The 24,658-nt window shown below is 38.6% G+C and overlaps 1 protein-coding gene and 1 long non-coding RNA gene across 3 annotated transcripts in view; one reads left to right on the top strand and one right to left on the bottom strand.

The window, feature by feature from the left end:
• The window catches only part of KCNB2 (potassium voltage-gated channel subfamily B member 2), a 416,859-nt gene that overhangs the window by 237,162 nt on the left and 155,039 nt on the right, over window positions 1–24,658 (bottom strand). The gene's annotated exons all lie outside the window — the stretch shown is intronic.
• Window positions 14,393–24,658, top strand: part of LOC143688732 (uncharacterized) — a 32,593-nt gene continuing 22,327 nt past the window's right edge. The window contains exons 1-2 of the long non-coding RNA XR_013178260.1: window positions 14,393–14,475; window positions 21,548–21,710. This is a non-coding gene — a long non-coding RNA (uncharacterized LOC143688732). The remainder of the gene's footprint in view (window positions 14,476–21,547; window positions 21,711–24,658) is intronic.

Here is a 24,658-nt window from a genome sequence, read left to right as displayed (position 1 = left end):
TTTCTTTTCCACTTTGACTGCCAAAGCACAGATGTGAGCTCCTAGTTTTGTAATATTGAAGGAAATCATGGCCTTCAAATACATCCTTATCCCAACCTTTGACATTCTCTTCTAGTTGTAACAAAGACACTGATTTTTTTTTTTTTATTTTTAAAAACTGTATTGCTGGATGAACTATTTCACTTGAATTCTCCTCAAATTCTCTGAAGAATAATATTGGGTATCAACAGTTTGCTGTTCTTCCTGCAATGCCCTCTGTTGCCTTCTCTGTCTGGAAAACGTCTCGCAATGTTTCCAGACCCAGCTTCCATGTTACTTGTTTTCTATATCTTCTCTTGTATCACTTTTCACTCTCGTTCCCCTTTACCTCACAGGCAATTAATTAATTACTCTTGAATTATTAATTAAGGTATAATTAACTTTCCCATGTGCTTTTTTATACCTCCATTACAGCACATATCACATCATATTATGAATATATGTCTCCATTAGCTGATCCCACAGGACCATGGCCACCTTGAAGGCTTTTTCTCATCATTTTCTTCTAGAGGAGTACGGTGCTTGAATACACATAGGTGTTCATCGAAGGTTTGTCCAATCATGAGTTTATCTTTCTTTAAACTAGTTCTGAGTGACAGTTCATTCATTTAGCCATTGAAATATAGTATGTTATTAATATATCATGGAATCACACCAAATAACCAAGACCAGAAAGGATTAACAGGAAGAGGGGACGATACCATTTAAGACATTTCTTGACCAGCTTCGGTCTGAAGGCTAATTCAGTACCACACCACCAAACTAAATGAAAGCATTATAAAACAGGTAGATTTTTTTTTTTTTTTTTTTTTTTTTTTTTATACATGGGCAGGCACCGGGAAACGAACCCGGGTCCTCGGGCATGGCAGGCAAGCACTCTTACCTGCTGAGCCACTGTGGCCCGCCCAGGTAGATTTTTTTAACCCAAATATTTAGTCATGGCATTAATGTTCACTAAATCCCACCCAATTAAAAAAAGTCAGCAGGAAAACAGAGTCAAATTGAGACTAGGGTATAGCTGGGAGTTTTTCAGAAGACCAGGAGAGGTGGCCTCCTTTATTTTGCGTGGTTTCTCAGGTGCAATGTGGTTCAGGTGATGGGACAATTACAACTGCCCCATGAAAGAGGCTGTTTTCTGTTTTCTGCAATTTTGAAGTGGTTTTCATGCTTCCCTTCTTGGTTTGGTTTTCCTTGTATTTTTTTGGTAAATAATATTTATATTTAAATAAAATCTAGAAATGGAGAAAGGTGCTGCTTAAGATCATGACTTATGTGAACTCCATCAAACTATGCTTTAAAAGAGCTAAAGAATCTGCTATCACTTCCCAGAAATAATAGCACATCCCTTTCCTTCTTAAAAAACGGTTGTAACCCATTTCCATCGTTTTGTTGTGTACTTTTCAGGCATAGTTTTCGATCTCTTGCCCGCTTTTCCTTGTGACTTAGTCTGGTATGAATTTGTCTGTCATTGGTCATTTCACAGATCCCAGTAATTTAGGCATTTCACCTGGCTTATGGTCACCTCACATGGTTTGTGATCAGGTAAGAAATCAAAGGTAATTGATACATGGAAAATTTCCATCACAATCTTGCTAACTAGGTACAGATTTGGCTATTTCAAACAAGATCCCAGGATCTAAAGGACCTTGACTATGCTAATGATTGCAGGTTGCCTAACCAATGAATAGCCTAGGACCTCAACTATGCTAATGGTTGCAGGTTACCTAACCAATGAATAGCCTAGGAGCTCTAGCTGACTTTTAAATGTAAACTATAAATATGACTCCTTTTATAACCGTGCGGCACAGCTATACAGATTTACAGACGTAATCAAAGTTAGCATTATGTCAAAAAAGAAGAGAAGGGCAAGAGTCTTGGTTAATGAGCTCATTGCTATAACCAAAGAAAGATAACATGCACACTCCTACCTTTGAATTTGCAGGGTTATTGCTAAAATCTTTGATAGCTAGACAAAATTTCAAATTGTAAAGAGAATAAGTAAACGGTGAGTGCACTGGAGATTTAAAATAAGTCTAGGGTGAGGTGTAGAGAAACTAAGTCATACCCTTGAAAATAACTTGTTTTCTGTTTGAAACATTTTTCTTAGTTTCAATTTCTAAAGGTCTGTTCAGCTTATTAAAAAAACGTTTCTGATTCTACTTGTTAAAGATTTCCTGGTTCTCTTTTAGCTTACTAGTCTTTTTAACCAATGAGTAAAAAAATGTCAGGAAAATTGACAAGTGAATAGTGATGAGATAAAAATGCAGAAAGAGAGGAAAACAGCATTTCCATTAGGTAGGGTACATGCTGTTACTGAAGCTTTGAACTCTATCTCTTGTGGTACTGCAAGGGACTGCTGGCTACAGCTGAGAGCTCTCAGCCAACACAGGTGAGAATCTTGGAAACTATCTCCTGAACTGCTTCTTCATTTTCAATGTCGCTCTCCAGGGTCAGTATTAGTTCATTAACAAAAAAATCATGTTATCATGTTTTTTTCTGACTGCAAAAGTAAAATATATTCAATACCCAGAACTTGTAAACTTTGTAAAGCACAAAGAACATTATAAAAACTAATCTTGTGGACAATTATTTATTCACATTTCAGCATGTAACCTTCTAGTTTTTTAAAAAAAATGTGCATGTGTTGTATACACGTGTGTCGGTACATGGAATGTAGGGCTTTTCCACTTAAAATATACGGGAAATAGCCCCATACTACAAGTCTTCTATAGCATTATTTTTATGACTGTGTGATAATACTATCATTTATTTAACTGACATCCTATAATTGGGTATTGAAGTTGTTTTCAATTTTTGCTAATATAATAATATTGTGATAAAGATCCCCTGGGTACACAGAAACCTTTCCTTGGCATGAATTCATGGAATCATTGGATACAAGGCATACAGTTTTAGGGACTTTTCCCTAAATTAATTTAGCATAACCAAATTCTATCTTCAGTTCTCGAAAAATTAGTTTTGTTCCACAAATAATTACTATGCTTACTCTATGTAAGATGTGAGTACAGGAGAAAATCAGACAATTTTTCTCCCAAGGAGTTCACAACCTAGGCAGAAGGATGAGGGTTGGGAACAAGTAAGAAGAGGAGTCACGCATACTTCTTTTTGCTCTGCCTTCTACAGTGGTAGTCCATCTCAGCAGGGTGCCTAACTTTTTGACTTTTGATGTGCTTTGCCACTCTGCCTTCTAAAAAGCTCTGAATGCCCTCACCAGCAGAAGAGAATGCCCACTTCCCTAAGTGTCAGTTCTGTTTTGAAAATTTACTGAGCTGAATATGACTTTCAATTGGCCCCATCTCTGAATGCCTGTTCTTTTCTTTTTAATTGTTAGTAATCAATTTGCTGGCTCAGTGCCTAGAACTATTCCAACTGATGCTAGAAACATCCTTTGTTACAGAAAGAAGATAAAATATATACATTTTCCATAAATACCCTGTTCTAAGGTTCATGAAAATTTCAAAATAATATTTCTTGCCTACATTTTTTGTTTTTTTAAATATATGGGCAGGCACCAGGAATCAAACCCCGGTCTCTGGCATGGCAGGCAAAAAGACTGCCTGCTGAGCCACTGTGGCCTGCCTTTGCCTACATTTTAATTTTTGAATAATCTGGTGAAAATAAATCAGCAATGTAACCAAAAGTAAATTTTCTTTTTTTAAAATATGGTTTGTTTCAATGGAGAAGGGAAGTGATTGATTTTCTAAAGATGCTAAGGGACTCAAATCTTAAAACAATTTTGTTGAAGTAATAGTGACATCTCCAGGTTTATTTTTATTTTTATTATTATTTTTAAAAGTACGTGCCTTTGGAGCTAAAGCTCTCAAAACTAAATCATTTCTTTGGATAAAAAATAATTTATGTCAGAATGATAACCTGCAAATTCTTAGTAAAGGGAACAGAAAGTAAAATACTTACTGTATGTTAGATATTGTGCTAGATTCTTTCATTTACATATCTCAGAAAATTGCCTTTCATTCTTACAATTTCCTTATGTGGTTCGGATGTCAGATTTAGCAAATAAAAATAGAGGATTCATAGTTAAATTTTTATTTCAGGTAAACAACAGATAATTTTTAGTTTAAGTTGGTTCCAAATATAGCATGGAGCATACTTATACTAAAGAAATAGTCATTGTTGATCTGAAATTCAAATCTGACTGTATATTTTATATTTTATCTGGCAACCCCAAGTAGGTATGGTAATCCACGTTTTACTTTGGAAATGAAATGGCTGGAAAAGAAATGATATGAAAGTGCTGCTGGTTTATCAAAAGATCTACACCCCACAAATTAAGGGGTTAGCTCTCTGCCAACTTTCAGCTTCAAAATCTTATGGCATATTTGGCTTACTTCTTTGTCTTCATTTTGACTCAAGTTTTTCCAAAAAGATACATTCACTGTTTTCCAATCCTAAGCCAAGACACACATTAAATGGAGAAATAGCTATACAACTGGCATTGAAATATTAATTTGTTTAAAGATTGATTTTCCTGGCCATAACCACTCACTCATATTTAATTTACAGAACTGCGGGTACACTATAAAAATACAAAGCAGACAGTAACACGTGACACCCTCAAGTAAGATTATGAAATTGAGCCATTGCACCGTGACAAGAAGGCAGAGCAAGTCAAAGGGGGGCAAGAGGCTAACTGGGAGGAGAAGATGAGAAGCTCTTGTCTGTACGGAAAAGGTACTTAGGTACTGAATCAAGGAGAGAGAAAAGGAGCATTACTTCCCCAGCACAAGGTGCAAAACTGTGACCAAACAGAGGATGAGGAGTTATTCCTAACCCAGGTGAATCAATATAGCACGTGATCTATGCAGAGAGAGGACTCAAACACATCAGAGCTCAGCCTTCTAGCTTCTTTACATAATTGCCAGGAAGAGAAATAATTGTTCCATGCCCAGATGTCCTAGGATGGGCTTGGAAAATTCCACCATTTCTTGGTTCACCTCAGATGTACTTGTCCAAGGGATTTTGACCATGGCAGTGGGTCTTTTGCATTTTTGGCCCCTGGATTGTGACAATGGGGGAAGAGGTTCCATCCAGCATCTGAAGCTTAGTGTATGCCAGGAACAGTGACAACTGAAGAGGGACCAACAGCCCTAAAGCTGATTCAGCTCCCACAGCCAAGGCATAGTCCACTTACTTTCCCAGGCACTGGACTGCAGGGCACTGCAGGGCTTTGGGCTCCAAAAGCCCCATGAGCTGTGCGTGAATGACAAAGAAAGGCATGTAGTTTATAGGGTCCATGGCATGGCGCTACAGCTAGACTGCCTGAATTGAAACCCCAACTCTACTGCTTACCAGTCTAATTCTCTGACTCACCTTCCATAGTTGTAAAGTGGGGATAATAAAAGCTCCTACCTCATTAAATTGGGGGAATTAAATGAGTTAATACATGTAAGCATTTAAAATAGTACGTTACACACAAAAAGTTTTCCATAAATATTAGTTACTGGTAGTAGCACCAGTAATTGTCCTGTTATATATACATTGGTTTGTTCCAAAAAGAATGTATTTAGAATATTCACAAAAATATATGCATTTTACTCTTCAATTAGCTTGTATCATGGTTTGGAGCTACATGTATCCCAGAAAAATATGCTCTAAACCTAATCCATTCATGTGTGTGTGAATCTATTGTTAAGTAAGACCTTTTGATGAGGTTACTTCAGTTAAGGTATGGCCCACCTCAATCAGGATGGGTCTTAAATAAGCAGAATGAGATTCAGACACAGAGAGAGAAAGCCATGGAAGCCAGAACTGGAAATTCATTAAAACTCAGAAGAAAATGGAGAGGCCAAGAGAAGCTGCCATATGCATTGCCATGTGACAGAGGAACGAAGGAGCAAATATTACTGACATCCAACCTCAGAACACCAGTCTTTAGGAAGAAGGCATTGCCTTGATCACATTTTGATTTGAACTTTTAGTCTCAAAACCATGAGCCAATAAATTCCCGTTGCTTAACCTGACCAAAAAAAAAAAAAAAAAAGAAATCCCATGAGGACTATCCTTTGTTAATTATCAGAACAATTCGGCAGGGGTAAGGAGGTACATGGTCTGAGGTTTGTAAAGGGCTGATTTTTATTATGACTGAAGAAATCAGGGCAATCAGAAAAATCAATTCAGTTGGGATAGCCAGGCTTGGCTTTTGAATGAACATTAAGGCTTTTAGTTTCCATAGTTCTAGTGTTACCCCGTTGTTTATATGCTTTACTTCAAGTGAACACATCATGCCAAGCATGCTGTCAGCATGCATTAATGCAATCATCCAGAGGCTCTGCCTAAGCAAGGCATGGAGGGGAACAATAGAAGAGGAATTTCACTTTGTGTATCTCCCTGTCCAACTGCCAATTTCATTAACTAATCATTTCATAATCAAACAGTATAAAAAGCAAAAAAATTCAAATTAGTAGACAATTCAAACCAAATGCTTCTCAGCTCACTTAGGCAAATGTTGATTCCCCATGCCAGGATATGTACTTTCTGTAATGATACTAATGTCAAGAGAAGAAATTAAGCTGGCTCTCCTCAAGCTTTGGGCAGTTTAATTTTGCAGTGACTGGTGAGAAGAAGATGGAGCTCTCTCCAAGTAATGAGGTTTTCTAGACACTTGGACTAGGAGGGTGTGAATATAATATTAGTAGTTACTAAGTATGTTTACTGAGTTTTTAAATTAATGATATTATATCAACAGATATCCAGGCATATTTCTTTTAATTTGACTTCCCAACCGTTCTTAAATAATAGAGATCTTTGGAATGTGAATGTCTAGAATAAGGTCTGCTTTAAAGTACATGTGTTTAGACCCATTTATCCAATCAGCACTTACTGCGTATCAGGAACTGTGCAGGGGTGAGAAGTGACACTTTATGGAGCTTATAGTCTAAGAGCGAGACAGAAACTGATCCAATTATCCCACAGGTTGCAACAGTGACAAGTTGTGCAGAGAGGCGGCACTCCAAGGGAGGAGTTGGTGTTAGCTGGGCAAAGAGCATACAGCATGGCCAAAGACCCTGGGAGATGAGGCAGCATTGTGCAGCCCTGGTAGTGCAGAAGAGGATAGCGGGAGAGGAGGGTAGACTCCAGGTCCTGCAGCTGTTGCAGGAACTTATCCTAATTGTCCAGGCATGAGAAGCCATCAATGCATTAAGAAGGAGGATGACAGGATCAGATTTACACTTTCGAAGATCATTCTGCCTGTACAATAGAACAGAAGGGGACTGGAGTGGCTGCAAGCAGCTTGTGAGAAGGTGAAAACTGAGACAGTGGCAAGCCATGAGGCTAGCTGGAATGGGTGATGGTAGTGGAGCAGGAGAAGCGATGAAGAGGTAAATCAACAGGTTGTGATGACAGATCGATCACCTGGATCCTTGCAGAGGATCTCAGCTGTGAGGATTGGGATGCTTGCCACTAACACAGAAAACTTTGGAAATGGAACAAGCACAGGGAGATGAGAGTGAGTTTGGTCTTGGACAGGTTTATCTTGGGCAACCCAGGGCAATCTGTCTAGTAGGCAGTTGCTTATGTGGGTCTGGAGCCAGAGAAGGACCATAGAAGCTTCATGTTTCTAACGCCCAAGGTGTGTCAGAGAGGAAGGTGCACGTTGGCTGGATGGGGCCAGAGCTGGTAGAGTAGGGGGCTCAAGCCACAGGACTGGATTCCAGCCCAGCTCTACTACATGCTGCCTCAATGTCTTCATCTATTAAATAAGAAAGATGATGCGGGTTGAGTCTGATCAAGATGGCATGATGTGTATGAAAGCACACTATGAACTGTTGAGTCCTGCACCTAGGTCCAACGGCTCTAAATTGACCATTGAGCCAACATTGTCCTCCCATGACTCTGGTCTCAGACATTTTATTTTTTATTTTGTTTCTGACATTTACCATATCTACTACTACCTTATTCTCATCTTCCATTAGGTAGCAGGAACATAAAAATATTGAGTAAAGATGGTATGGAATAAAGAAAGGTCTTTGCCCTCATGGCACCTCTTTTGAAAGACCATAAACAACTCAACCTCACATTTTCACCCATCAGCAGCGTTCCTAGGCAAAGATCAACACCCACAAATTAAGTAGTGTGCAGTAGGCTTGAGGAAGGTCCAGGGAAGAAGTGCTAAAATGGGGATCACAAAAATAGCATTCCACACACCAGAGGTAGTGTGACCCAGGAATGAGATAAAAGGTTCAAAGTTGGGTGAAGCATGTCCTCTTCTTTCAATTCTTTCAGGCTATCTTTAATGTAGGCACAGCCCTACTTGGAGATGTTAAAATCCAAAGTTGGAGCCTTTGTGAATTTGAAGCCAAGGTCAAATGGAATTTCTTCACCTCTCCTTTCTCCTGCTAAGGCCTTGCCCAACTGCTTTGACTCCTTCTCTGTAATTAAAAATAAGTGCAGATTTAACAGAATTAGAAGAGACATTGTTCAGAAAATTCACAATATAAAGTCTTGGAAATTTATGAGACATTTATAATAAGAAGTATTTAAATTAGCTAATGATTTATAGTATCTAGGGTAGATCATGTAAATTACTATTGAGATTGAGTATACTGGCACATAGTAGGTGCTCGACGTTTGTTGAATGACTGAACCCAATCTATGTTCATTCACTCATTCAACTAATTTTCATTAAGCACCCATTATGTGTCAATCATTGTGGCCCCAGGCATGCCAAGACAAATGGGACACATGACTGGGTAGGGGAGAAAGACATTTCAAACAATAAAATCCAATACAATGTGACAGAAGCTACGAGAGAGAATTTTAAAGTGTGATGGGGGCACAGTGGGGAAGAACAATTAAATATGACTGGAAAAGTGTGAGTCAAGAGTTGGGAAAGTTTTCTGAAGGAGATAAGCTTGGCCACAAAGGGTTTTTTGAAAGGAAGAGTTCCTTTGAAGATGAGGTCAAAGAAATTGGGGACAACTCATTCTGATGGAAATGAAAAGAAAGGACATGTCAGGTGAAGAAGTACAGCAAAATAGTAAGGCAAAGCTCCAGAAAGATCTGCTCCACAACAGATAAGAAAATAGAAAAAAGGATAAATTTGTACATGGCAACTGTCGAATGCTCTCTGATGCCTCTCTATGGAGTTTCAGTAAACTGGTCAGTTAATGAATTTCCTTCCAAACCCCAAGATATTGGTACATCTTGAAAGACGGGCACTGGCTTGTCCCTGGGTGTTCGATAACAAAAACTCGTTTCTGAAGACAGTAGCATAAAATATTCTTAAAAACAGAATATGTGGCTTTGGGTATAGTTTCTCAAGGTCAGGTGGTGTAACGTGCAGGGAGATGAAATAGACGACTAGCCCAGCCCTGTCGTGGTTACCAACTGGTTTGACTGCTTCAGAGCTTCTCAGTGTTTACCTCAGAATGCAGACCAGAAAGCCTGGCTGTCTTTTTGATTGCTTCTTTTAATCATTATTTTTTCCTGTTATTTTTTATTTTGAAATTCATTTTTCCTGGGGTTTTCCTTTTGAATTCTTGGTCCCTTGCTTTTTAATCAAAATGGATTTTTCTTTTCTTTTTTTTCTCAGCCACTAAAGTACTAGACATGCCAGTTGCCACCACCTACTCATGGCTTCTCCCTAGTAAAGTGTGACTGAGCAGGAGCAAAGGAGGAGAGTATTTAACCCACAGGCCTCAAAGCATCTTTCTACTTTTCAAATAAAATGACATCTGTAGGAGGACATTTACAATGACTTGAGGCAGAAAATTAAGGGAATTTTTTTTAAAGAAGATATATTATGATAGGAAAAGCCCAGTACTCTGTAAACCAAACCAGTGAGTTTTTCATTGTTAAATAAATGTATTTAGTAATAAATATAACAGCATGTTTTCCACAGATGAGAATGGAGGTAAGAGGAATGACATCATCCTCCACATTTTAGAAGATTAACAAATCAGATAGTTTTATGCCCAGAGTTCCCCCACTGAAATTTAATTTCAGGGAATAGGAGAGCAGGGGCCATATCTTCCCAAGCCCTCCAGTGCTTCCATATGAGTGTCAGGAATCACTGGGAGCTGAATTCTTCCTTATGGATGTGGCAGATACTATGGTTAGATCAGGCTCCAGGGTAAAGTCAAAAGGAATCCAAACAGTGATCAGAGAGAATATTCCATTTATTCCTCAATAGTAACCATCATTCCGGATGGAAGGTCTATCAACAAAGAAAATAATGCCTGTCCCACATTTCATGTCTCATATGAAAGTCTTCATAGGATGTTATTTTTGAGGTAGGTATTCAAATCTACTGACTGCAGGAAAAGAGTCCCTTAAACTTATGACTTCGTCAATTTACTTCCATCCCTGAGCCCCCATTTTCTTATTTGTAAAAAACAGAAAGAAAAGAAATCAATACCACTTGGTAGATTTGTTATAAGGATTAATTAAGTTTCAATGATTATAAAACATTAGAAATTTAAAACATGCAAAGTATAATGCAGATAAAGCTTTGCTACCATCTCTGGTATATAATAAACATTCAGTAAGTGACAGCTATTGTTATATTATTATTACAGGACAAAACCACATTATTCAATTAAATGTTAGCCCAGGTCACAGGACAAGTCCATGGAGGAATTTGGCTCTCTTAGCTAAGGCACCAGGCTAATTTTTTTAAAAATGCATATTATAGGATAAAAGAGGTTAGGAAGCTCTGCCACCATATAGTGGTCAGTAGCTACTCATTCTATCAAAAAGACTAGGGGTGGACATTACCACCTGATAGGCAGTTAGAAGTTAAAATGTGTTTCTGCTCCTTTTTTCTTTTCTGATGCACTATCCACAGAGATTGAACCTATTTATGACAGGTCCACATGCTGAAATCTACATTATAAATGGCCAGTCTGCTCTTCTGTCTTTGGATAGTAACCCTCATTAAATAAAGGCAAAATAAAAGTATATCTGATGACAAATGTAGAATAAGTAACACATTAAACAAATAATACGCACAAAAGGAAAGTTAACTAAATTATTTAAATGATTCTCTCAAGAGTCCAATGTTTGGCTTGTGCACATGCTGCTCCCTCTCCTGGGAACACTACACGCCATCCTTGTCTTGGCCTGGCTAACACTTGTTCATTCTTCAGATCACTGTAAGTATTGTTTCCTCTAAAAGACCTCCTGTGACTCTTCGAGACTGAGTTAGGTTATTTCCTCCTCCAGGCTCTGTGCAACCTTTATCCCAGACTTAATTAAACATGATTGAGGCAACCAGTTTATATTTCCGTCTCTCCAGCGGGCATGTGTGAACCACAAAGGAGAGACTATGAACCGGACCACATAGAGTCTGGTACATGTAGGAAGCGTAGCTGTCACTAGAGCTGTTCACAAAATTTCTGTCTCTGTTTCTTCTGGGTACTCAGTATGTGCTCTGGAGAGAGTTATGAGTGGAAGCAAAGTGAATCGCTTCTGGGACAGAGCATTCAATTGCAATGCAAGGCCCTACAGGATTCTCTTTTCCCTTGCCATGGGCACCAGCAACTTTCCTGATAAGGGCTACTCCATCAGTCTGGATCCTGGAGTGAGGATGATGCTGAGCAGCACCCCTAGCTGATCCATGACAGACATGGGGCAATGGCAACAGATCCCTATCCTTTTAGACTACTGAGATTTTGGCATTGCTTGTCATTAGCATAATTTAGCCCATCCTAACAGACAGACAGCTTCATAATATTGATAAATAAATAAAGAATGCATAACACTCTGATCTTGTTATTTGCTTGAATAGCCTTGCAATATCTTCTAATCCATCACCTCTTTTGGAGAAGACCACACTTTAAATTTCTTTGTTAAATCTTTAGAGGTGATCAGGTGGACATTTGATAACTTCTTGGTTATGAAATTCTTTGTACCTAAGTTATATCAATTCTTCATATCAATGAGTTGACACATTGGAGTATCCTTAGCAATACTGAAGGGTCCCCAGTGGATTCACTTTGCTATCGGTTCTGATAAATTGTGGCCAGGCCCCTGGCATCCTCAAGCTGAGTTTGAGGTCACCTATCACCATAGCACTGAGGTAGGTGGGCCCCCTCTATTCTTCTCATCTCCTTATTCTGCTCAATATATGCAGAATCTGTACAATGAATAAGGCGACATGCCCTATATCAGCTCATTGTTGGCTCTGTTTACCTGTGTCTTTGGATAAATCATTTATCATTTCCAAGTCCTGGTTTCTTATTTTGGGGTTACGTGAGGATTGAAAGAGATAATATATGAGGAACAAAGTCAAATTTCAAAGTGGCATGTGGTTGAAGGGAGCCGGGAGGTGTAACTGTCCTCAAACTGCCCATATTCCTTTTTTCTAGTGTCTGAGAGGCCTTTATGAAATTTAAATATGACACTTGGGGATGGATTAAAATTAATTCATTATTGCTCTAAAATACCTGCCAGTTATTATGAACCTGAGAGAACTGGGACACAGGTTAAAAATGTTTTATTGGCATGGAGGGTGCTTCAACAGCTTTCCTGGACAAGTAAGGAAAGTCTGAAGGCCATGAACACTTAGGGATGGGTTTCTGCCCATGGAGGAGGTGGCAATGTCAACGACTTTTTGACAGTATTATTATTTTTTTTAGCTTCATCCAGGGTCAATACCACTATTTCTCAAGACTGAGCAACCATTAGGCTACAAGTTGACATCTTTGGAAGGAACATTAGCCTATTCTGGACACAGAAACTTACTGAGTAATTCTACTATCATCAAACAGAGCCACACTTGAAATTAGCCAAGAGACCATAAGAACCTGGGTCTTTATTTAAGAAAATTAACCAAATCTCAAACATTAAAAATTTTTTTCTGGCAATTTTCTTTTATCCTTACTGCATGCCAATGAAAATTTGAAGTTTTTTTTATGTTTCACAGTAGAAGTGATAGAGACAGACTGGGGAGATTTTCTTTCTTCCAGTAGAAAAAATATGTAGTATTCTGATTTCTGTCCTTCTACACATATTTAACCAGAGAAGTTAAGCTCAACCATGAGCTGCTTGATGAAAATATGCAAAGAGACTAAATAATGTTTGTATTTGGAGAGGGTATTATTTAAAAGGCATTGTGTTACCTTATTTAATGCTGCTATTTTTTAGCAGTGTTCCTTAACAACCTGCCAAGGTATATATTCAAGTTACCCATTAAGGTGCTGATGTCTGGAAGGTAGAAAGGTCATTCTGGGAGACAGTTTGATTTCTAAAGTCTTCTATGCCACTGAGCTTAAGGATAAAAATGGATAGGGATAAGAATAACCTAATGCCAAACTCTCATTCTTTAAACTATGTCAGACTTTCAGAAACACACCGCTTCCATTATTATGAAAAATAGAGGAAGAGAGACATTCTTATGAGGTCCAAAGGTAGGAACCAGGAACATCTGACAACATGTCTTTGATATGCAACTCATCTGTTTGTTTTCTGGCTGAGGGGAGAGGAAAGGGCAGATTCATGAAGACACTGACTCAAAGACTGAGAAGTAATCACTCTTTCCACTATTAAAATGTAGTAAAATGTCTAAATAACACTGGTGTGAAAAACCTTGCAAGGAAATTCGAGGTTTGTTCCAACTCTTGATGGGAGAAGCATTAACTCTAGGATAATGTACCAGAGGATGGCATTCCCCGAAATCAATGGCAACTTCCAGTCTGTACTCAACTATTGATTCTTTATTGTACCAGGATATGTCATTTTAAATGACCTCAGCAAATTAGAACAAGATTGTAGATTCACCTCCAGTAACACTTAGCTGCTTCTTCCAAAATCACATTGCTGAAATAATATACTTTCCCAAAGAAAGAAGAAAGTAAGTAGGTAATTCAAATCCCATTTTTCATAAGAAGCCAAATTTCTCCTCACCATTTGTGCTGGAAATCTTTCATTTGCAGACCCCCAGATTCACTCTTCACCTTGCCCTATCCTGCTTTGGGCATTAGGAGGCTGACTGAAATGGACTACAAAAATAGGTTTCCTTGGCCTCCCGCTTCGTGCCAGGATGGACCAACAGGGCACACTGGGAGGAGACTGGCTGCAGTGGGCCATGGAGTCACTGAGGGAGGTGGAGCAGCAGGGGGCCATGAAGTTGTAGTGGGTGGTGGAGCTGAGTGGGCAGTGGAGTCATAGTGGGCAGTGGAGTTGAGTGGGCAGTGGAGTCGTAGTGGGTGGTGGAGTTGTAGTGGGCAGTGGAGTTGAGTGGGCAGTGGAGTCATAGTGGGTGGTGGAGTTACAGTGGGCTGTGGAGTCACTGCGAGCCATGGAGTCACAGTGGGCTGTAGAATTGCAGTGGGCTGTAGAATCCCAGTGGGCTGGCAGCAACACTCATTCAATGCCTCAGCTCCTGTTGGGGGCCTCTCAACATAGTTCTCCATGTGTCTAAGTTTTGGTTTCCTCAACTCAGGCCTCATGCAGGTACAGAGCCCCAGTGTTATCACTTCTTATGGTTTCCCTCACCCTGCTCCACCTTTGTAGAGTCCCTTCATCACACTTTCCTCAAATTGCCCTAATTTGAGTGTGCTGCGCGGTTTGTTTCCTGCTGACTGGGACCTTAACTGACAATTTATTTGAAAGTGAAAAAGCGTATTTTCCTGGCTGCATCTTGATGATTCGGTAAATAGGAGAAAAATAGCCCTCAACAGGAAAAAAGTAAACCTTAGTCATATGCTATCTTTCTTAATTAGAAGACATGCCACTTTTAGTTCTTGGGATCTGGATAAGCTCTTTATAGGACTTGGAATGCTTGTTGGGCTCTGCATATGTGAAAACTAACATGCTTCTCAGAGCTTGCTTGCAGGAGTGGGACCAGGTTTTCTGACATTCTCAGGCTCATATCACTGAACATGACAGTCCCCCTCTGTGTTCCAAATCTGTGAAATGGAGGTAAAAAACAAAAACCCAATCAACCAAACCAAACCAAAGAGCTATGCTTAAAGATCAGCGAGGAGAGGATCAGGTCATTAACTCCTTGAGAATATAAAGGACATCCATCACCTATTCTCTATCCTTCCTGGGCTCCCAAAAAGAATTTAAATTGTAGCATGAGGAACCTAAATTAGAAATTTAGAAAACAGCCATTTTCTGTCCATGAAAATTATCTGAAGAGGGTTACTAAGGAAAGCTGTTAAATTACTTTCTCTGACTGTCTTTCAAAATTAGGTTCTCAGGTCTCTGGGATGGTTTAGCTCTGACTCTTTCTGAAGGTAAAGTGTGAGATTAAATTTTCTTTCAAGGTCCCATCTTAGCCCATAAAGTATTGATCAGAAAGTACCAACATTTACAAGGTAATATGCAGAAGGAGTTTGCAGAAAGGTAATTTGCAGAAGGAAGCTCTGCTACAAAGTGAGCAGCACCCACAGGAATGTGATTCAGCAGAAGACGGATGATGAGCAGCACACACCCTAAACAAACACAGATTTATGAACAGAGATTGGAGCTATGGGAAAGGCCAGCAAAGCAGGTTAATTTCTTGAAATTTTTCATGAGAAGTACGTGATTATAAAGCAATGGGACCCAACATGACTTTTTTAAAAAACTGCGATAACTTTTCCCATCACTCTCCTTCAAAGAGGGTTTTATTGTATACAAAAATTAGAGGCATATTTTTATTATGTCTGAGACAATTAAAAGATATGTCAGTGTTTATTTTCCTCACTCATGGAGTGTTCAGCACAGTATTATGTACAGATGGGGACAATACAATTCAGAGGATGGTAAAAAGCTTATAAATCCCTGTGCCAAATACCATGAGGAGATATCTGGCACCATGACACTAATTGGTAATCTACCTCTCAGGGGGAATGAAACAATTGCCATGCCTGAAAAATTCAGTCACCTCAAAGGAAAGGCATTGTGTTCAACATTTGTCACTTGTGGACTGCACTTATTTATCTTTTACTTTTGTGTCTGTGGATGGTGATTTGAAACCAACACTTTCAGCCCAAACCCATGATATACTTCAATCTACAGATCCATAACCAAGTATCAATATTCAGCTATCAGATTAGTGCTACCTATTATTTTTAATTGTGGAAACTCAGGACTTTAGCTAATAAAGGAGGAAAGAATTCGTTTTCAGGAGGCTTTTAGGCTCATTTCAACAGTTCACTATCCCTTGCCAACCAGAGATGCAAGATCCCAGATCACTCAGTTTATCCCAGATGCCAATGAAGACCTTGTCAGTCCTCTTTTGGCTACTATGGAAGCACAGAAGCATAGATGCCATTGTGTATACCTTTTCCCTAATTGAAACTCCTCAGTCTGACCCCTTTCCTTTTCTTTTCCAGGAGGTTCAATGTTTAGCTGCCATCCCCACATCCTCTCAATTCCCTGCCACTCCATCCAGCTCAGTTCTCCCTCAGCTTCCATCTAATGAATCTGGCAGTGTGCCTTTCAATTTTTCCTTGGCCTTGGAGTCTCCTCCTCTGGGAGCCTCTGTCTAACATCCTTCCCTCTCTAGTCAGCCCTATTTGACTCTGCCCAACTGGGGAACCCCAACTCTAGGACTGTACCTTCTGCCAGGTCCTCAGACCAAGCCCTGAGTGATTATAAAGCAATGGGACCCAACACTACTTTTTAAAAAAACTGTGATACAATGTGACTGTGTGATTGTGAAAACCTTGTGCCTGATGCTCCTTTTATCTACCTTGTCAAGAGATGAGTAGAACATATGGAATAAAAATAAATAATAGGGGGAACAAATGTTAAAATAAATTTAGTTTGAAATCCTAGTGATCAATGAAAGGGAGGGGTAAGGGGTATGGTATGTACAATTTTTTTTTTTCTGTTTTTGTTTTATTTCTTTTTCTGTTGTCTTTTTATTTCTTTTTCTGAATTGATGCAAATGTTCTAAGAAAAGATCATGATGATGAATATGCATTTATGTGGTGATATTGTGAATTACTGATTATATATGTAGAACGAAATGATCACATGTTAAGAATGTGTTTCTTTCTTGTCATTTTTTTAATTTAAAAATAAAAAATAAATTAAAAAAATTAAAAATTGTGATAACTTTGCCCATCACTCTCCTTCAAAGAGGGCTTTATTGTATATAAAAATTATAAGCATATTTTTATTATGTCTGAGACAATATAGAACTATGTCCCTGTTTTGTCATTCTGCGTTTGACTCTGCTTGGGTAACTACATAGTACCTCAGTTCTTGAAGACAGAGCCTCTTCTTTACACTTCCATTTCTCCCAGAGTCAAAGCTTAATGGCACCTGTCATCTGCTATCAGACTTTCTGATAATATATCCCACTACCATATTCCATTCAGCAGACAGACCAACTGTGATGCCTCTTGAGACTCCACCCCCCCATATGTCTGGACCTTACATTATCTACTGACTCCTGAATTCTCCATATCCACTGATCTACTTGGTGGAAGAAGGCATCACAGTTGGTCTGTCTGCTGAATGGAAGGTGCCTCCTTCCACTCTCAAACACAAACTCCTTTCTAGTGGGTTCTTACTGTCTACTGAGTCATTCTACTACCACAATGTTACAACAGATAGGAGAAGTATGTCCATCTTTAGAGAAATTAGAGTATCTGTCAGTGTGATTTATTTCTTCAAAGGTACAACATTTCAAAGATTCTTCAACTTTTCTTCTCTTGTACTAAACTCTCTCTTCAGCTAAGCCACTTCACTGGTAAAAAGCTTGATAGATGACGGGATTAAGAAAATGTTAGGGAACTGAGAAAAGGTCTCAAAGGATTCACTTCTGAGGAAAGAAAGAATCCTAATGAGCTAAGATTTAAACACATTTGGCTTTGTTACCTCCCATACCCTTAGATTTGGAAGTCACTGGTAGATTTCTCATTTTTAGAGAGATTACCTAAAAGAGTAACTCTTAATTTATCTTGAAGTCTGCTCCACATTTTTGGGTTCTAGGTAGGAAAGACCTTCTGAAGGCTGAAATCCTTTCAGGGACAGAGTGCTCAAACCATATGCCAGTCTTGGGTTACTCAGCTGTTTTACACATACACACATACACACACACACAGGTATGCACACACACACACACACACACACACCAGTTCTTTCTGTTACTCTGAGTGGGAGCTGTAATAGTTGTGTCATTTCAGGAACTCCTATCAGACTGAAAACTCCTAGCAAATATTTAAGATATGAATATCACTTATTAGCTGTTGGTTTTGGACAGTTTACATGCTTTTCTGAATTTCACTTTCCTCATCTCTAAAATGGGGACACTAATAGCAACTTATAAAATGATATAAAATTATGTTAAAATGAAGAATAAACTAAATGTTAATAGTCATTATTTCCATTCAACTTTGATGGTAGCCCTACAACCTTTATACAAAAGGCTATTTGCTCAATAAATGCCATTGACTAAATGACTGATAAAGTAATTTGGACTTGAACTCTCTCAACTAACTCTAGTAGCAAAGGTCTGTTTTTTTTTCACAGTTACTAATATTATCCAAAAATGGATTTTCAACAGCACACTGAGAATTCAAATGCAGACATCTGTCTTTGGCCTAGTTATAGAAGCTTTTTCTACTAGGTTTAAGTTTGTAAGCATAGAATCAGAGGCAATATAATACTAAGTGAAAACAATGGGATGATGTTTGGAGGCATTATATTATCTATTCTCCATGTAAGACATGGAATTTAATCCAATGCTTCTTCCCTGATCACACACCAATTTCATGCATAGTTTTCAGAGGGTCTGATGATGCCAAACCTCTTTTCCCACACTGCCCCCACAACCCATTTTAACTACCTATTTCAGTCAGAATGTTTTGGACTACTCTTTGGAGCTGACACCAGAGTATAGCCCAGATTCTCCCCTGCCCTTTCCTGAAGACAGAAACATTCATCCTCCCAAAAGCTAGAAGTACTGCAGTCTGCCGCTGTCAGTTGAGACCCTCAATGGGGACTGCCCAAGGCTGAAGAAAGCCACTTTACCCAAGAAATGCCTAGGCATGAATACAAGGATGGGCCAGTATAGGAGTATAAAGGCCCAGCCCCCTTGTCCCACCTGGAGACAACTCTGAAGGGCCAACCCAGCTCCAGAGAAACCTGTGGGACCAGCTGAGTCCTTGGTGGTGATGGCGTTCCAGCTCAAGGACTTCTGCCTAACCCTGCTCTCTTCACTACCCTCACAGGGGTTGATCTTGTGGGCATTCCCTGATAAGTTTACTGTCTGCTTCACCAGGACCTGGACCTGTGATGTCCTTACCTCAAAACAGTAGGGAGTGTTTCTATCATTCTGTGTAACCTGAGGTGCAAGGTCTGTCCTCCCAGTAGCACCACAAGTGGGTCTAGAATTATGCTTAACACAGCGCAGCTAGACGATTAAAGGCCATTAGTATCTATACCCTTCCCTCACTGACCCTATGATCAAGTTTTATTGATATTTACATAAAATTCCTGATTGCTGCACCCTGTGGGCCAAGAGATGGGGCCAGATCCCCACCAGGAAGGACCATCCAAACACTGTGCACAGAAAGCCAAAAGGGTGGCGTGGAGACCTATGGAGACTGCCAACATTATCTCCTAAAACCTGGTGACCGAAGCCTTCCACAGTCATTTCCTTCTCTAAGGTACAACAACCCAGCATCATCATGACTGTCTTCTAAGCCTGTGTCCACCAGGCTTAAAGGACTCATACAAAAATAGAAGACAACATTTAACAGCCCAAGCTCACTATTTTTTTCTAGCAGATTCCTGGCAGAAGCTGGCTTTTAAATTAAACAAAAGGTACATCATGGTTCAATTTCTCTGCCTCCAAGATTGGTAGCATGAGCCAGTGAGGGCCTGATAAGGTCAGCCCTCCCCTCTTCTCTGATAGGCAGGGAGTGAGAAGCTTCTGAAGGGCCACCAGCCAAGTAATTGACTGCATGACCTATTTTCAGCTCTCTGGGGGAGAAAACACAAAATGAAAACAAGACCAGACCAATTACTGAGACAAAGCCACGACCGGGCCTCATGCAGACCATGTTCACCATTCAATTTTAGGTCATCAACACTAGGAACAGATACAGATTTTATACTGCTGGCACAACGCGTGTGGTGTTATTTGAAGATGTGTATTTCTGCCTGAGTTCATCAAGGCCTATCTGTCTTGGTCCCCTCGGAAGCTCCCTGGAAGATGACGGCGTAAGGGTGGGGAGAGTGGAATTAATTGGAAATGACAGGAGTGCTGAATGAATCCTCCACCCTCAAGAAGGAATTTACACAAAATTTCAAGCTGGGGAAGTTAATTTATGTTTTGGGAACATGCACCCACTGAAGGGATTACGTTTTGATGTTCCGCTGGGTGGGTCTCTGGCTTCACCGTCAATAACAAAGGTGGAGATGAAAATTTGCCTAATTCTGATTTCCTGTTTTTTTCACCCAAATTAGCACACTCATTGTAGACAAACTTAGAAAATATACATTACTAAAAGAAGAAAATTAAAATTTTCTGTAATCTTATCTTACAAAAATACTCATCGTTAATATCTAAGATAACATATAGAATGTTTGCATGTACAATTTTATGTATCTATTCTATGGAAAACATACTGCTTTGTAAGTTTTTTCATTTAATATTTTATGATTTTTCTATGCCATTCTAAATGGCTGCACTGTACTTCCTTTAATGTTTTCTATAAATGATTCAACTATTAACACAATTGCTATTTAAGTGTTTCTCATTTTTTTATGATATGATAACTACCCTCAATTAACATCCCTGTAGATGAATCTCTGTACAAATGAACACATACGCATGATTATTTCCTTGGGATGCACCTTTAGAAATGGTATTGAAGAAGGTCCTTTTAATGTTAATTTTGCCTACTCTATACTCCTTATACCTAACCTTGAAGTATGAAAAAATGGAAGTGCGGGGGTGGATGGAGGATTCAAAGAAAAAAAAAAAAAAACTCCATAAAGGAACAGGAAAAATGTGATTAAAAAAACCGCAGATCATATTGAATCTATGCAGTTAGATCCAGGGCAATGAGCATACTAGAGGTTGGTGTTACTAATAAATAATTTGGTCACGAAATGACTTCTGCCACCATGTGCTTGCTTTTATGCAATTGTTAATCTTTTAAATACTGCATGTAAAGAAAATGGTTATCATAACATTTTTAATACAGTTGTAAAACTGCCTGTTCCTCAATGACGTTCAGAGTTGATATGAAATGTTTCAAATTTAACGTCTGAAATGTGAAACCTTTGCATGCATCAAAATCACCTGGAGGACCTGTTAAACTACCCACTGTGGGGCTTTACTGACCCCACCCCAAGTTTCTGACTCAGTAGATCTGGAGTGGGGCCTGAGCATTTCACACAAGGTGCTACTGGCCCAGAAACCACATTTTAAAAACTACTGTTTCTGAGGAACTCATTTCAAGAACGTATAATATATACCTTCTTACTTTTATTCAAACGCTACCTTGTATTTTCTTTTATAAAATCGCCTTTCTATGTAAATAATTGCTCCTGTAATTCTCTGTTTTATAAGGTTGAATTTTCTGCAATTGGATTGACTTTAAGTGGACCCCATTTCTAAGGCCAATACAATTTCCAGGGAGTGATGACTCCAGAGGTACAAACTTCACAGAGTACCATATGGAGGGTACACAGCTAGAGAATCAAGTACTGAGATGACATAGATAATATCTAAGGTAAAACGAAAAATACTAATGATAATGATGTTGATGATAATAATAACAGCCGGCATTTACTGGGTGCTTACTATTAATCTGGAGCCCTCACTAGCAATGGGCAAGTATTTATTTCATTCGTACCACAACTGTAGGAAGCGGGTACTATCCCATTTTTCAGATGAGAAAGCTGGGGAATATTTCACATGCTATGGAAAGTGAATAGTTTCTTTAATTATCTGTTATATCAGTCTGTTTATTCTGAATACAGAGCATGAAACACCTCAATAATGGCAAGACAGCATAATAAGCTTAAGCAATAAGGTGGCAATATCATTTACATTGATTAAGTAGTAATTTGCCAAAATCAATAGTTTTTAGTCTTGAAAATGAATGACTGGGATGATATAAAGTGACATTTAGAGTTTCTTGGAAAGGTAATCCCATCAGAGATGTATGCAAGAAAGAAAAGTAACCAGATCACACAAAGCCATTATTTTTTGCTTGCTTTTCCCACAGATGGACTGATATGGAGTGAAAGTAAAACACTTCTCAATAAAAGGAAAAGATAACTAGTGAAAAAAAAGAATTTTATCAAAATGAGAAACTTTTAGCTCATTTTTGGCTGATAAAAAGTCCCTCAAGTTTAGTAGAATTCTTATCTAATGTGCAGAATTCAAGATGAGAAAGGGGCTGCTACCTTGGGGTTCTGTGTTTTCCTGGTTCCTGTTGTCCTTTTGGTATTCTCTCTGCCCAAGGGTCCTTCAATTCTATCTTTCCCCCTCTAAATCCTACCTGAACTTGAAGGATCAAGTCAAATACCTCATTCAATAAATCAGGGATTCTTAACCTAGGGTCTAGACACCCCCTCCTTGCTCCCACACAGGCACACACCCCTTTCTAGTGGTTCCATGAACGCTCTGTAATTATATGCTTAACGGGAGGTTAAGTTTTTCTGGAGAAAGGCCTATAGCTTTTATCAACTCCTCGGAGAGACTCCTATTTTCCTTAATTCCCAAAACAGAAAATAATCTCTCCCTTGCAATTTATTTTATCACTTTATACACTCTCCAGCCAAGGAGATGTGTAAGCATCCTGGCCACTCCCACTTTATCCCCTTGCTGGATTATAACCCCCTTCGGGGCAGGATCCATGCCTGATTCAACCGCTGGGTTCTTGCCAAAGCACTTAGCACAGAGAAAGCCCTTGATAAATATTTACTGAAGGAAGGAAAGAATAGAGAAAGGAAATCAGGGAGGGAAGTTTCAGAAACCATCACATTTATCCTGCATCTCCTGACAAGGTCACACCAAACAGCTTCAGATATAAGACTGCAAGTGCCAGATACTAAAATCACTTTAGAAAAACCACTTTCTCATGTGGTTCACTGGCTACAGCCTAGGACTGGAATTCAACCCAGTCTATATCCTATTTCTCTCACTAATTTGATGTGCCACCTTGTATAGCTAATTCTTCATTTTCAAGAGGACTTGGAAAATTCAAAACAAACACAGAAAGCATTAAGGAATTAGGACAAAGAAATTGCTGGAATGATTTGGCTGTGTTAAACACTGACCAAAACTCTGTCAGCAATTCTTTCAGGGGTTATGAATACACTGATGCATCAAAAATCAGTTCTAGGAAATACATAGGATGAGTTGATTTAGTCAAGAATAAAAAAATTATGTCAGAAAAAAGAGAAAAATAATGCTCTTGTTCATTTGGCTGATGGTTCTGCCTTTGAACTTAAAGGAGCCATGAGTGAATAAAAGGAGCATCCAATGCAGATTAAGAAGTCTCCTCATTTTAAAAAATGCTCATTTGTTATCTTGATTAATTCTTTAAAAACCATCAAATACTCATTTGCCATCTTGATTAATTTTTTAAAAACCATCATCTCCTACGTTGGGAAATGGGCGAAGGAAATGATCCACAACTTCTATACAGTTATGTATAGGTTTTTGATGCTTTAGTGGAGTAAGGAATTTTGCTGGGTTGGTAAATTGTAGGTGAACAGGATATTTTAACCTGGGGATTTTAAAGAAGTTGCACATATAGAGATGGAATACAAGAAGGAGATGTACTAGAGATAGCCTGGTGAATTAAAAGGGAAGGTAGGTTATGAGGAAAAAAACAAAGCAACCACTATCAACTTTGAGGACATTCAGCACGGTCTCAAAATCATGTGAAAATGGGAAAACGTGCCATTCCCTAAATACTACACTTAGTTTTTGAAGCAGGTATTCCATTCCTCATATAGGAGAAGTGAATTATTAAGGTAAACTATGCCCTGTGTTAACAAAGTGAAACGTCTAAGTCAAAGAAACATAACTAAACATAATTCTATTCTTATTAAAATGTGAAATATTTATTTATTTTCTCAAAATTGGTGGAGAGATAGAGTGGAAGTAGTAGAAGAGAAGGTGACTGCTATTTATAACTAAAACAACTTATATACGTGGGGCATTTACTTTATGTTGAACACTGCACTATTTATCTAACATTGATTATATTATTTATTCCTGGAAAGTTCCCTCTAATGTGGGATATTATTAACCCATTTTACAGATGAGGAAATAGAGGCTCATAAAGATAAAGTTATTCAACTTTATAGTTAAGTTCACGATTTAAGGGACAAAATTTAGGCATAATTGTTTTCTAGGGAAAAATATCAATTTAGAAACCTGAAACATAGGGTTCAATAAGTTGAAAAAATACAATGTTTATTTATTTTGAGCTTCAAAAAACTGTACTGTACTTTTACCTCTTTAATGAGAGAATGATGGGCCCATAGGTGGTATACAAATTTTCATTAGAACAGCTATTACTACTACTGATTGTCTGATCCAGTTTGATAATTTGGGCAACATACTGCACTCAATGTTTTAAAAAATACATTTATCTATGGAACAATACATAATAAATTCATTTTGTTACATCTGACAAGTTCTGAACACACTCTGCTTTGT

Source organism: Tamandua tetradactyla, chromosome 6, assembly GCF_023851605.1.
Source record: "Tamandua tetradactyla isolate mTamTet1 chromosome 6, mTamTet1.pri, whole genome shotgun sequence".
Classification (NCBI taxonomy): Eukaryota; Metazoa; Chordata; class Mammalia; order Pilosa; family Myrmecophagidae; genus Tamandua; species Tamandua tetradactyla.
The sequence above is the reverse complement of the archived record's forward strand: the minus strand, read 5'-3'. Positions and strand labels throughout refer to the sequence as shown.